Here is a 12,602-nt window from a genome sequence, read left to right as displayed (position 1 = left end):
CGAGACCCCGTCGAAAATATTTTTGGTGCCGGCCGAGATCCTGTCGAAAATCTTTTGGATGCCAGCCGACCTCCCGTCGAAAATATTTTCGGTGCCAGGTGGGCCCCCGTCGAAAATATTTTTGGCACCGGCCAAGCCGCCGTCGAAAATATTTTCGGCGCCGTTCGCGGTCCCGTCGAAAATATTTTCGGCACCGGTCGAGGTACTGTCGAAAATATTTTCGGGGCCGTCCGAGCTCCCGTCGAAAATATTTCTGATGCCGGACGAGCTTCCGTCGAAAATATTTTAGGCACCGGCCGAGATCCTGTCGAAGAGATTTTCGGCACCGGTCGAGGTACTGTCGAAAATATTTTCGGGGCCGTCCGAGATTCCATCGAAAATATTTTCGGTGCCGGCCGAGCTCCAATCGAAAATATTTTCGGTGCCGGCCGAGATCCCGTCGAAAATATTTTCGGAGCCGGACGAGACCCCGTCGAAAATATTTTTGGTGCCGGCCGAGATCCTGTCAAAAATCTTTTGGATGCCAGCCGAGCCCCCGTCGAAAATATTTTCGGTGCCAGCTGGGCCCCCGTTGAAAATATTTTTGGCACCGGCCAAGCTGCCGTCGAAAATATTTTCGGCGTCGGTCGCGGTCCCGTCGAAAATATTTTCGGCACCGGTCGAGGTACTGTCGAAAATATTTTCGGGGCCGTCCGAGCTCCCGTCGAAAATATTTCTGACGCCAGACGAGCTTCCGTCGAAAATATTTTAGGCACCGGCCGAGATCCTGTCGAATATATTTTCGGCTCCGGTCGAGGTACTGTCGAATATATTTTCGGGGCCGTCCGAGCTTCCATCGAAAATATTTTAGGCACTGGCCGAGCTTCCATCGAAAATATTTTCGGTGCCGGATGAGACACCGACGAAAATATTTTCGGTGCCGGCCGGGCCCCCGTCGAAAATATTTTTGGCACCGGCCAAGCTGCCGTCGAAAATATTTTCGGAGCCGGCCAAGCCGCCGTCGAAAATATTGTCGGCGCCGGTCGCGGTCCTGTCGAAAATATTTTCGGCACCGGTCGAGGTATTGTCAAAAATACTTTCGGTGCCGGCCGAGCTCCCGTCGAAAATATTTTTGACGCCGCCCGAGCTTCCGTTGAAAATATTTTCGGTGCCGGCCGAGATCCCGTCGAAAATATTTTCGGAGCCTGCCGAGACCCTGTCGAAAATATTTTCGGGGCCGTCCGAGCTCCCGTCGAAAATATTTTCGGCGCCGTTCGAGGTCCCGTCGAAACTATTTTCGGGGCCGTCCGAGCCTCCGTCGAAAACATTTTGGCACCGGCCAACAGGCCGTCGAAAATATTTTTGGTGCCGGCCGAGCCCCCGTTGAAAATATTTTCGGTGCCGGCCGAGGTCCAATCGAAAATATTTTTGGTGCCGGCCGAGATCCCATCGAAAATATTTTCGGAGCCGGACGAGACCCCGTCGAAAATATTTTTGGTGCCGGCCGAGATCCTGTCGAAAATCTTTTGGATGCCAGCCGAGCCCCCGTCGGAAATATTTTCGGTGCCAGCTGGGCCCCCGTCGAAAATATTTTAGGCACCGGCCGAGCTTCCATCGAAAATATTTTCGGTGCCGGATGAGACACCGACGAAAATATTTTCGGTGCCGGCTGGGCCCCAGTCTAAAATATTTCCGGTGCTGGTTAGAACCGTGTCGAAAATATTTTCGGAGCCGGCCGAGCTCCCGTCGAAAATATTTTTGACGCCGGCCGAGCTTCCGTCGAAAATATTTTCAGTGCCGGCCGAGCTCCCGTCGAAAATATTTTCGACGCCGCCCGAGCTCCAATCAAAAATATTTTCGGTGCCGGCCGAGATCCCGTCGAAAATATTTTCGGAGCCGGCTGAGACCCTGTCGAAAATATTTTTGGTGCCGTCCGAGCTCCCGTCGAAAATATTTACGGCGCCGTTCGAGGTCCCGTCGAAACTATTTTCGGGGCCGTCCGAGCCTCCGTCGAAAACATTTTGGCACCGGCCAACAAGCCGTCGAAAATATTTTTGGTGCCGTCCGAGCCCCCGTTGAAAATATTTTCGGTGCCGGCCGAGCTCCAATCGTAAATATTTTCGGTGCCGGCCAAGATCCCATCGAAAATATTTTCGGCACCGGTCGAGGTATTGTCAAAAATACTTTTGGTGCCGGCCGAGCTCCCTTCGAAAATATTTTCGGCACCGGACGAGGTACTGTCGAAAATATTTTTGATGCGGCCGAGCTTCCGTCGAAAATATTTTTGACGCCGCCCAAGCTTCCGTTGAAAATATTTTCGGTGCCGGCCGAGATCCCGTCGAAAATATTTTCGGAGCCAGCCGAGACCCTGTCGAAAATATTTTAGGCACTGTCGAAAATATTTTTGATGCGGCCGAGCTTCCATCGAAAATATTTTCGGTGCCGGATGAGACACCGACGAAAATATTTTCGGTGCCGGCCGGGCCCCCGTCTAAAATATTTCCGGTGCTGGTCAGAACCTTGTCGAAAATATTTTCGGAGCCGGCCGAGCTCCCGTCGAAAATATTTTTGTCGCTGGCCGAGCTTCCGTCGAAAATATTTTTGGTGCTGACCGAGATCCCATCGAAAATACTTTCGGCACCGGTCGAGGTCCTGTCAAAAATATTTTCGGGGCTGTCCGAGCTCCCGTTGAAAATAGTTTTGACGCCGGCGGATCTTCCGTCGAAAATATTTTCAGTGCCGGCCGAGATCCCGTTGAAAATATTTTCGGAGACGTCCGAGCTTCCGTCTAAAATATTTTTGGTGCCGGCCGAGATCCTGTCGAAAATCTTTTGGATGCCAGCCGAGCCTCCGTCGAAAATATTTTCGGTGCCAGCTGGGCCCCCGTCGAAACTATTTTTGGCACCGGCCAAGCCGCCGTCGAAAATATTTTCGGCGCCGTTCGAGGTCCCGTCGAAACTATTTTCGGGGCCGTCCGAGCCTCCGTCAAAAACATTTTGGCACTGGCCAACACGCCGTCAAAAATATTTTTGGTGCCGTCCGAGCCCCCGCGGAAAATATTTTCGGAGCCGGCTGAGCCGCCGTCAAAAATATTTTCCGCACCGGTCAAGGTACTGTCAAAAATATTTTCGGTGCCGGCCGAGCTCTCATCGAAAATATTTTCGGCACCGGATGAGGTACTGTCGAAAATATTTTTGATGCCGGCCGAGCTTCCGTCGAAAATATTTTTGACGCCGCCCGAGTTTCCGTTGAAAATATTTTCGGTGCCGGCCGAGATCCCGTCGAAAATATTTTCGGAGCCAGCCGAGACCCTGTCGAAAATATTTTCGGGGCCGTCCGAGCTGCCGTCGAAAATATTTTCGGCGCCGTTCGAGGTCCCGTCGAAACTATTTTCGGGGCCGTCCGAGCCTCCGTCGAAAACATTTTGGCACCGGCTAACACGCCGTCGAAAATATTTTTGGTGCCGATCGACCCTCGTTGAAAATATTTTCGGCACCGGTCGAGGTCCTGTCGAAAATATTTTCGGAGCCGTCCGAGCTCCCATCGAAAATATTTCTGACGCCGGACGAGCTTCCGTCGAAAATATTTTCGGCGCCGTTCGAGATCCTGTCGAAGATAGTTTCGGTGCCGGCCGAGCTCCCGTCGAAAATATTTTCGGAGCCGGACGAGGTACTGTCGAAAATATTTTTGATGCCGGCCGAGCTTCCGTCGAAAATATTTTTGACGCCGCCCGAGCTTCCGTTGAAAATATTTTCGGTGCCGGCCGAGATCCCGTCGAAAATATTTTCGGTGCCGGCCGAGACCCTGTCGAAAATATTTTCGGGGCTGTCCGAGCTCCCATCGAAAATATTTTCGGCGCCGTTCGAGGTCCCGTCGAAACTATTTTCGGGGCCGTCCGAGCCTCCGTCGAAAACATTTTGACACCGGCGGAGCTTCCGTCGAAAATATTTTCGGGGCTGTCCGAGCTCCCGTCGAAAATAGTTTTGACGCCGGCGGATCTTCCGTCGAAAATATTTTCAGTGCCGGCCGAGATCTCGTTGAAAATATTTTCGGAGCCGTCCGAGCTTCCGTCTAAAATATTTTTGGTGCCGGCCGAGATCCTGTCGAAAATCTTTCGGATGCCAGCCGAGACTCCGTCGAAAATATTTTCGGTGCCAGCTGGGCCCCCGTCGAAACTATTTTTGGCACCGGCCAAGCCGCCGTCGAAAATATTTTCGGAGCCGGTCGCAGTCCCGTCGAAAATATTTTCGGCACCTGTCGAGGTCCTGTCGAAAATATTTTCGGAGCCGTCCGAGCTCCCGTCGAAAATAGTTCTGACGCCGGACGAGCTTCCGTCGAAAATATTTTCGGTGCCGGCCGAGATCCTGTCGAAGATAGTTTCGGTGCCGGCCGAGCTCCCGTCGAAAATATTTTCGGCGCCGTTCGAGGTCCCGTCGAAACTATTTTCGGGGCCGTCCGAGCCTCCGTCAAAAACATTTTGGCACCGGCCAACACGCCGTCAAAAATATTTTTGGTGCCGTCCGAGCCCCCGTCGAAAATATTTTCGTAGCCGGCTGAGCCGCCGTCAAAAATATTTTCCGCACCGGTCAAGGTACTGTCAAAAATATTTTCGGTGCCGGCCGAGCTCCCATCGAAAATATTTTCGGCACCGGACGAGGTACTGTCGAAAATACTTTTGATGCCGGCCGAGCTTCCGTCGAAAACATTTTTGACGCCGCCCGAGCTTCCGTTGAAAATATTTTCGGTGCCGGCCGAGAACCCGTCGGAAATATTTTCGGAGCCGGCCGAGACCCTGTCGAAAATATTTTCGGGGCCGTCCGAGCTCCCGTCGAAAATATTTTCGGCGCCGTTCGAGGTCCCGTCGAAACTATTTTCGGGGCCGTCCGAGCCTCCGTCGAAAACATTTTGGCACCGGCCAACACGCCGTCGAAAATATTTTTGGTGCCGATCGAGCCGCCGTTGAAAATATTTTCGGAGCCGTCCGAGCTTCCGTCTAAAATATTTTTGGTGCCGGCCGAGATCCTGTCGAAAACATTTTGGATGCCAGCCGAGCCTCCATCGAAAATATTTTCGGTGCTAGCTGGGCCCCCGTCGAAACTATATTTGGCACCGGCCAAGCCGCCGTCGAAAATATTTTCGGCGCCGTTCGCGGTCCCGTCGAAAATATTTTCGGCACCGGTCGAGGTCCTGTCGAAAATATTTTCGGAGCCGTCCGAGCTCCCGTCGAAAATATTTCTGACGCCGGACGAGCTTCCGTCGAAAATATTTTCGGTGCCGGCCGAGATCCTGTCGAAGATAGTTTCGGTGCCGGCCGAGCTCCCGTCGAAAATATTTTCGGCGCCGTTCGAGATCCTGTCGAAGATAGTTTCGGTGCCGGCCGAGCTCCCGTCGAAAATATTTTCGGCGCCGTTCGAGATCCTGTCGAAGATAGTTTCGGTGCTGGCCGAGCTCCCGTCGAAAATATTTTCGGTGCCGTCCGAGCCCCCGTCGAAACTATTTTCGGGGCCGTCCGAGCCTCTGTCAAAAACATTTTGGCACCGGCCAACACGCTGTCAAAAATATTTTTGGTGCCGTCCGAGCCCCCGTTGAAAATATTTTCGGTGCCGGCCGAGCTGCCGTCGAAAATATTTTCGGAGCAGGCCCAAGCCGCCGTCGAAAATATTTTCGGCGCCGTTCGCGGTCCCGTCGAAAATATTTTCGGCACCGTTCGAGGTATTGTCAAAAATACTTTCAGTGCCGGCCGAGCTCACTTCGAAAATATTTTTGGCACCGGACGAGGTACTGTCGAAAATATTTTTGATGCCGGCCGAGCTTCCGTCGAAAATATTTTTGACGCCGCCCGAGCTTCCGTTGAAAATATTTTCGGTGCCGGCCGAGATCCCGTCGAAAATATTTTCGGAGCCAGCTGAGACCCTATCGGAAATATTTTCGGGGCCGTCCGAGCTGCCGTCGAAAATATTTTCGGCGCCGTTCGAGGTCCCGTCGAAACTATTTTCGGGGCCGTCCGAGCCTCCGTCGAAAACGTTTTGGCACCGGCCAACAGGCCGTCGAAAATATTTTCGGAGCCGGACGAGACCCCGTCGAAAATATTTTTGGTGCCGGCCGAGATCCTGTCGAAAATCTTTTGGATGCCAGCCGAGCCCCCGTCGAAAATATTTTCGGTGCCAGCTGGGCCCCCGTCGAAAATATTTTTGGCACCGGCCAAGCCGCCGTCGAAAATATTTTCGGCGCCGTTCGCGGTCCCGTCGAAAATATTTTCGGCACCGGTCGAGGTACTGTCGAAAATATTTTCGGGGCTGTCCGAGCTCCCGTCGAAAATATTTCTGACGCCAGACGAGCTTCCGTCGAAAATATATTAGGCACCGGCCGAGATCCTGACGAAGATATTTTCGGCACAGGTCGAGGTACTGTCGAAAATATTTTCGGGGCCGTCCAAGCTTCCATCGAAAATATTTTCGGTGCCGGCCGAGATCCCGTCGAAAATATTTTCAGAGCCGGCCGAGCCGCCGTCGAAAATATTTTAGGCACCGGCCGAGCTTCCATCGAAAATATTTTTGGTGCCGGATGAGACACTGACGAAAATATTTTCGGTGCCGGCTGGGCCCCCAGCTAAAATATTTCCGGTGCTGGTCAGAACCTTGTCAAAAATATTTTCTGGGCCGGCCGAGATCCCGTCGTAAATATTTTTGACGCCGGCCGAGCTTCCGTTGAAAATATTTTCGGTGCCGGCCGAGGCCCCGTTGAAAATATTTTCGGTGCCGGCCGAGCTCCAATCGAAAATATTTTCGGTGCCGGCCGAGATCCCGTCGAAAATATTTTCGGAGCCGGCCGAGACCCTGTCGAAAATATTTTCGGGGCCGTCCGAGCTCCCGTCGAAAACATTTTGGCACCGGCCAACACGCCGTCGAAAATGTTTTTGGTGCCGGCCGAGCCCCCGTTGAAAATATTTTCGGTGCCGGCCGAGCTCCAATCGAAAATATTTTCGGTGCCGGCCAAGATCCCGTCGAAAATATTTTCGGCACCGGACGAGGTACTGTCGAAAATATTTTTGGTGCCGGCCGAGCTTCCGTTGACAATATTTTTGACGCCGCCCGAGGTTCCATTGAAAATATTTTCGGTGCCGGCCGAGAACCCGTCGAAAATATTTTCGGTGCCGTTCGAGGTCCCGTCGAAACTATTTTTGGGGCCGTCCGAGCCTCCGTCGAAAACATTTTGGCACCGGCCAACACGCCGTCGAAAATATTTTTGGTGATGGCCGAGCACCCATCGAAAATATTTTCGGTGCCGGCTGAGCTCCAATCGAAAATATTTTCGGTGCCGGCCGAGATCCCATCGAAAATATTTTCGGAGCCGGACGAGACCCCGTCGAAAATATTTTTGGTGCCGGCCGAGATCCTGTCGAAAATCTTTTGGATGCCAGCCGAGCCCCCGTCGAAACTATTTTTGGCACCGGCCAAGCTGCCGTCGAAAATATTTTCGGCGCCGGTCGCGGTCCCGTCGAAAATATTTTCGGCACCGGTCGAGGTACTGTCGAAAATATTTTCGGGGCTGTCCGAGCTCCCGTCGAAAATAGTTTTGACGCCGGCGGATCTTCCGTCGAAAATATTTTCAGTGCCGGCCGAGATCCCGTTGAAAATATTTTCGGAGCCGTCCGAGCTCCCGTCGAAAATATTTTCGGAGCCGGACGAGACCCCGTCGAAAATATTTTTGGTGCCGGCCGAGATCCTGTCGAAAATCTTTTGGATGCCAGCCGAGCCTCCGTCGAAAATATTTTCGGTGCTAGCTGGGCCCCCGTCGAAACTATATTTGGCACCGGCCAAGCTGCCGTCGAAAATATTTTCTGCGCCGGTCGCGGTCCCGTCGAAAATATTTTCGGCACCGGTCGAGGTCCTGTCGAAAATATTTTCGGAGCCGTCCGAGCTCCCGTCGAAAATATTTCTGACGCTGGACGAGCTTCCGTCGAAAATATTTTCGGTGCCGGCCGAGCTCCCGTCGAAAATATTTTCGGCGCCGTTCGAGATCCTGTCGAAGATAGTTTCGGTGCCGGCCGAGCTCCCGTCGAAAATATTTTCGGCGCCGTTCGAGGTCCCGTCGAAACTATTTTCGGGGCCGTCCGAGCCTCCGTCAAAAACATTTTGGCACCGGCCAACACGCTGTCAAAAATATTTTCGGTGCCGTCCGAGCCCCCGTTGAAAATATTTTCGGTGCCGGCCGAGCTCCCGTCGAAAATATTTTCGGAGCCGGACGAGACCCCGTCGAAAATATTTTTGGTGCCGGCCGAGATCCTGTCGAAAATCTTTTGGATGCCAGCCGAGCCCCCGTCGAAAATATTTTCGGTGCCAGCTGGGCCCCCGTCGAAAATATTTTTGGCACCGGCCAAGCTGCTGTCGAAAATATCTTCGGCGCCGTTCGCGGTCCCGTCGAAAATATTTTCGGCACCGGTCGAGGTACTGTCGAAAATATTTTCGGGGCTGTCCGAGCTCCCGTCGAAAATATTTCTGACGCCGGACGAGCTTCCGTCGAAAATATTTTCGGTGCCGGCCGAGCTTCCGTTGAAAATATTTTCGGTGCCGCCCGAGATCCCGTCGAAAATATTTTCGGAGCCGGCTGAGGTCCCGTCGAAAATATTTTTGACGCCGGCGGATCTTCCGTCGAAAATATTTTCAGTGCCGGCCGAGATCCCGTTGAAAATATTTTCGGAGCTGTCCGAGCTTCCGTCTAAAATATTTTTGGTGCCGGCCGAGATCCTGTCGAAAATCTTTTGGATGCCAGCCGAGCCTCCGTCGAAAATATTTTCGGTGCTAGCTGGGCCCCCGTCGAAACTATATTTGGCACCGGCCAAGCCGCCGTCGAAAATATTTTCGGCGCCGGTCGCGGTCCCATCGAAAATATTTTCGGCACCGGTCGAGGTCCTGTCGAAAATATTTTCGGGGCCGTCCGAGCTGCCGTCGAAAATATTTTCGGCGCCGTTCGAGGTCCCGTCGAAACTATTTTCGGGGCCGTCCGAGCCTCCGTCGAAAACATTTTGGCACCGGCTAACACGCCGTCGAAAATATTTTTGGTGCCGATCGACCCTCGTTGAAAATATTTTCGGCACCGGTCGAGGTCCTGTCGAAAATATTTTCGGAGCCGTCCGAGCTCCCATCGAAAATATTTCTGACGCCGGACGAGCTTCCGTCGAAAATATTTTCGGCGCCGTTCGAGATCCTGTCGAAGATAGTTTCGGTGCCGGCCGAGCTCCCGTCGAAAATATTTTCGGAGCCGGACGAGGTACTGTCGAAAATATTTTTGATGCCGGCCGAGCTTCCGTCGAAAATATTTTTGACGCCGCCCGAGCTTCCGTTGAAAATATTTTCGGTGCCGGCCGAGATCCCGTCGAAAATATTTTCGGTGCCGGCCGAGACCCTGTCGAAAATATTTTCGGGGCTGTCCGAGCTCCCATCGAAAATATTTTCGGCGCCGTTCGAGGTCCCGTCGAAACTATTTTCGGGGCCGTCCGAGCCTCCGTCGAAAACATTTTGACACCGGCGGAGCTTCCGTCGAAAATATTTTCGGGGCTGTCCGAGCTCCCGTCGAAAATAGTTTTGACGCCGGCGGATCTTCCGTCGAAAATATTTTCAGTGCCGGCCGAGATCTCGTTGAAAATATTTTCGGAGCCGGACGAGACCCCGTCGAAAATATTTTTGGTGCCGGCCGAGATCCTGTCGAAAATCTTTCGGATGCCAGCCGAGACTCCGTCGAAAATATTTTCGGTGCCAGCTGGGCCCCCGTCGAAACTATTTTTGGCACCGGCCAAGCCGCCGTCGAAAATATTTTCGGAGCCGGTCGCAGTCCCGTCGAAAATATTTTCGGCACCTGTCGAGGTCCTGTCGAAAATATTTTCGGAGCCGTCCGAGCTCCCGTCGAAAATAGTTCTGACGCCGGACGAGCTTCCGTCGAAAATATTTTCGGTGCCGGCCGAGATCCTGTCGAAGATAGTTTCGGTGCCGGCCGAGCTCCCGTCGAAAATATTTTCGGCGCCGTTCGAGGTCCCGTCGAAACTATTTTCGGGGCCGTCCGAGCCTCCGTCAAAAACATTTTGGCACCGGCCAACACGCCGTCAAAAATATTTTTGGTGCCGTCCGAGCCCCCGTCGAAAATATTTTCGTAGCCGGCTGAGCCGCCGTCAAAAATATTTTCCGCACCGGTCAAGGTACTGTCAAAAATATTTTCGGTGCCGGCCGAGCTCCCATCGAAAATATTTTCGGCACCGGACGAGGTACTGTCGAAAATACTTTTGATGCCGGCCGAGCTTCCGTCGAAAACATTTTTGACGCCGCCCGAGCTTCCGTTGAAAATATTTTCGGTGCCGGCCGAGAACCCGTCGGAAATATTTTCGGAGCCGGCCGAGACCCTGTCGAAAATATTTTCGGGGCCGTCCGAGCTCCCGTCGAAAATATTTTCGGCGCCGTTCGAGGTCCCGTCGAAACTATTTTCGGGGCCGTCCGAGCCTCCGTCGAAAACATTTTGGCACCGGCCAACACGCCGTCGAAAATATTTTTGGTGCCGATCGAGCCGCCGTTGAAAATATTTTCGGTGCCGGCCGAGCTCCAATCGAAAATATTTTCGGTGCCGGCCGAGATCCCGTCGAAAATATTTTCGGAGCTGGACGAGACCCCGTCGAAAATATTTTTGGTGCCGGCCGAGATCTTGTCGAAAATCTTTTGGATGCCAGCCGACCTCCCGTCGAAAATATTTTCGGTGCCAGCTGGGCCCCCGTCGAAAATATTTTTGGCACCGGCCAAGCTGCCGTCGAAAATATTTTCGGCGCTGTTCGCGGTCCCGTCGAAAATATTTTCGGCACCGGTCAAGTTACTGTCGAAAATATTTTCGGGGCCGTCCGAGCTCCCGTCGAAAATATTTTTGATGCCGGACGAGCTTCCGTCGAAAATATTTTAGGCACCGGCCGAGATCCTGTCGAAGATATTTTCGGCACCGGTCGAGGTACTGTTGAAAATATTTTCGGGGCCGTCCGAGCTTCCATCGAAAATATTTTTGGTGCCGGCCGAGCTCCCGTCGAAAATATTTTCGGAGCCGGCCGAGCCGCCGTCGAAAATATTTTAGGCACCGGCCGAGCTTCCATCGAAAATATTTTCGGTGCCGGATGAGACACCGACGAAAATATTTTCGGTGCCGGCCGGACCCCCATCTAAAATATTTCCGGTGCTGGTCAGAACCTTGTCGAAAATATTTTCGGGGCCGGCCGAGCTCCCGTCGAAAATATTTTTGGTGCCGGCCGAGATCCCGTCGAAAATAGTTTTGACGCCGGCGGATCTTCCGTCGAAAATATTTTCAGTGCCGGCCGAGATCCCGTTGAAAATATTTTCGGAGCCGTCCGAGCTTCCGTCTAAAATATTTTTGGTGCCGGCCGAGATCCTGTCGAAAACATTTTGGATGCCAGCCGAGCCTCCATCGAAAATATTTTCGGTGCTAGCTGGGCCCCCGTCGAAACTATATTTGGCACCGGCCAAGCCGCCGTCGAAAATATTTTCGGCGCCGTTCGCGGTCCCGTCGAAAATATTTTCGGCACCGGTCGAGGTCCTGTCGAAAATATTTTCGGAGCCGTCCGAGCTCCCGTCGAAAATATTTCTGACGCCGGACGAGCTTCCGTCGAAAATATTTTCGGTGCCGGCCGAGATCCTGTCGAAGATAGTTTCGGTGCCGGCCGAGCTCCCGTCGAAAATATTTTCGGCGCCGTTCGAGATCCTGTCGAAGATAGTTTCGGTGCCGGCCGAGCTCCCGTCGAAAATATTTTCGGCGCCGTTCGAGATCCTGTCGAAGATAGTTTCGGTGCTGGCCGAGCTCCCGTCGAAAATATTTTCGGTGCCGTCCGAGCCCCCGTCGAAACTATTTTCGGGGCCGTCCGAGCCTCTGTCAAAAACATTTTGGCACCGGCCAACACGCTGTCAAAAATATTTTTGGTGCCGTCCGAGCCCCCGTTGAAAATATTTTCGGTGCCGGCCGAGCTGCCGTCGAAAATATTTTCGGAGCAGGCCCAAGCCGCCGTCGAAAATATTTTCGGCGCCGTTCGCGGTCCCGTCGAAAATATTTTCGGCACCGTTCGAGGTATTGTCAAAAATACTTTCAGTGCCGGCCGAGCTCACTTCGAAAATATTTTTGGCACCGGACGAGGTACTGTCGAAAATATTTTTGATGCCGGCCGAGCTTCCGTCGAAAATATTTTTGACGCCGCCCGAGCTTCCGTTGAAAATATTTTCGGTGCCGGCCGAGATCCCGTCGAAAATATTTTCGGAGCCAGCTGAGACCCTATCGGAAATATTTTCGGGGCCGTCCGAGCTGCCGTCGAAAATATTTTCGGCGCCGTTCGAGGTCCCGTCGAAACTATTTTCGGGGCCGTCCGAGCCTCCGTCGAAAACGTTTTGGCACCGGCCAACAGGCCGTCGAAAATATTTTCGGAGCCGGACGAGACCCCGTCGAAAATATTTTTGGTGCCGGCCGAGATCCTGTCGAAAATCTTTTGGATGCCAGCCGAGCCCCCGTCGAAAATATTTTCGGTGCCAGCTGGGCCCCCGTCGAAAATATTTTTGGCACCGGCCAAGCCGCCGTCGAAAATATTTTCGGCG

The sequence above is a fragment of the Haliaeetus albicilla genome, chromosome 15, assembly GCF_947461875.1.
Source record: "Haliaeetus albicilla chromosome 15, bHalAlb1.1, whole genome shotgun sequence".
Taxonomy (NCBI): domain Eukaryota; kingdom Metazoa; phylum Chordata; class Aves; order Accipitriformes; family Accipitridae; genus Haliaeetus; species Haliaeetus albicilla.
Note: the sequence above shows the minus strand (reverse complement) of the source record.